Genomic DNA, 2,835 nt, shown 5'->3' on the forward strand with positions numbered 1-2,835 from the left:
ACTCCTTGTCCCAAATTGCAGAGGCTGCCTGACACTTTTATGAACATGCTGGGTGAAGATCCGCCAGATAATGTGAAGCTCCGACAGGCCGGCAGCGGGGTTCGCAGGCTGTGGGACGTGGAGTTGGTGATCGAGGAGGGCCACATGTACCTGTGCCGTGGCTGGGAGAAGTTCTACAGTGCCTACGACCTGCGGACCGGGTACTTTCTTCTCTTCAGGTACGACGATGATGCCACAATGCTCATCATGAAGGTTTTCAACATGACTATGTGTCGCATGCGCTACGCTGACGACGAAGATGCCAGTGTGTTCTGCCTCTTCTTATTCCTCTACATTTGGCTTTGTCTCACATCGATTGTTAACGGTCATTGTTGCATTTGGACAGGCAATGGGAGCAGCAACAGCGACACTGGCTACAGCCAAAGCAGCAGCGATTATGGCTGTAGCAAAAGCAACATCGATTCTGGCTTTAGCGAAAGCAGCAGCGATTCTGGCAGCAGCAAAGACAGCAAGAAGGATGATCCGGACTGGAGTGGGGGAGAAGAGGAGCAGAGTGGGGATGAGGAGCTGCAGGATGACGATGGGCATCAGGCTGAGGATGACCTAGCGCTGGTGGTGGCTGACCATGGGCAAGAGATGGTGGTGGCTGAGGATGACCTAGCGATGGTCGTGCCCGTCCTACCTGAAGGTGGCCTCGCGATGGTGGTGGTGCCTGACAATGACCACGCACCGGTGGTGGCGCCGGCGATCCCACAGCTGGGCGACATGACCATGCCAATTGTGGTAGAAGACTACATCCCACAGCTGCCTCCACCGCCTCGCCGCTCTTGGCGCATCAGGCTGAGGAAGGAGAAGGAGAAGAACAATGAGAACTGAACTATGTCAGGTATGTCAGATCTCCAAAATGATATATATACTTAGTTACCTATGTTATCTCTAATATGCTTAGTTTCCTATAGGTTAGCTCCAAAATTACTTATGTTAGCACAAAATGATCAAGTTTACATAATAAGCTTATAGTCTTCTTCTTATTCTTCTTACTCTTCTTCTTTTCCAAAATGACATAGGTTAGCTTCATTTTACCTAAGTTGGCTCTAGTATGCTAACTTAGAGAGCTTATATGCTTAGTTTCCTATAGGTTAGCTCCAAAATTACTTATGTTAGCACAAAATGATCAAGTTTACATAATAAGCTTATAGTCTTCTTCTTATTCTTCTTCTAGTATTCTTCTAGTGTTCTTCTTCTTCTAGTATTCTTCTAGTCTTCTTCTTCTTCTTCTCTTCTTCTTCTTCTTCTTCTTCTTCTTCTTCTTCTTCTTCTTCTTCTTCTAACTTCTTGTTTATCATTTTGCAGATTTGATTTAATTCACGGAAGCTTGCATGGATGGAGTGCTTCTTTTCCATTTGTGTTTTTATTTTGTATCAATTGAAACTTTTGTGAATTGATGGATAACGGTGTTGGATGAACAATGTGAAACTTTTGTAATATGTAACGATGGAACTATGTGTTGGCTATGTATGTATATATGATGAAACTTGTGTGTTGGATATGATTGTTATATGGATGCTTGTTGTATATATATGTGTTGGATATCTCATATGTGAAATAGTGACTTGAGATTAAGAAAAAATGATTTTTTTTTAAAATTGTTACTAATGGCGCACTTCCATGTGGTGCGCCATTAGTATACCAGCTACTAATGGCGCACCTGCGGGATACTAATGGCGCACCTGTGGTGCGCCATTACTAAAATATTCTAGTGGCGTGGTACTAATGGCGCACCTATAGTGCGCCATTAGTAGCCAAAATAGGTGCGCCATTAGTAGGCCTTTTCCTAGTAGTGCCCCCTCCGGCAGGGTGCCGGAACAGGGTCCCGATTGGGTTTTGGTGGCTACAGATGCTTGCGGCGGCGGAACTCCTGATCTATTCTGTTCCCCGATGGTTTTAGGGTATATGGATATATAGGCGAAAGAAGTCGGTTAGGGGAGCCACGAGGGGCCCACGAGGGTGGAGGGCGCGCCAAGAGGGGTGGGCGCGCCCCCTGCCTCGTGCCCTCCTCGTTGATCCCCTGACGTGCACTCCCAGTCTCCTGGATTGCTTCTGTTCCAAAAATAACTCTCCCGAAGGTTTCACTCCGTTTGGACTCCGTTTGATATTCCTTTTCTGCGAAACACTGACACAAGGAGAAAAACAGAAGCTGGCACTGGGCTCTGGGTTAATAAGTTAGTCCCAAAAATAATATAAAAGTGCATAGTAAAGCCCATTAAACATCCAAGATGGATAATATAATAGCATGAATACTTCATAAATTATAGATACGTTGGAGACGTATCAGCATCCCCAAGCTTAATTCCTGCTCGTCCTCGAGTAGGTAAATGATAAAAGAAAGAATTTATGAAGTGTGAATGCTAGCAGGTGCACAAGTTTGATCAATGATAATTTCAATCACCTTTTCTAGCATCATTATATGTCATAACAGTAGCTCATATCATAAAACTTTGCATGATCAAGGAACAAACTATTCACATGTTAAAGTATAGATCATAAACTTTGTTGAAAACTAACAAACCGTGTTATTAGTCATCAAACAATTACAATTCATCTTATTTTCAGGAAGAGTCTATGTCAGAGCTTTGATTCAACAAACTTCACATACTCAACTATCATTTAGTCTTCCATGATTGCTACCACTGAAAGCATATTTTTAGAACAAATAGTATTCATCGAACACAGAGAAAGATAGAGGCTTAATGTTTCGCCTCCCAACCTTTTACCTCAAGGGTAATGTCAACAATAATAATTCATGCTCAAATATATTTGAATGGCCATATATGC

Source organism: Aegilops tauschii, chromosome 7 (genome assembly GCF_002575655.3).
Source record: "Aegilops tauschii subsp. strangulata cultivar AL8/78 chromosome 7, Aet v6.0, whole genome shotgun sequence".
Taxonomy (NCBI): Eukaryota; Viridiplantae; Streptophyta; class Magnoliopsida; order Poales; family Poaceae; genus Aegilops; species Aegilops tauschii.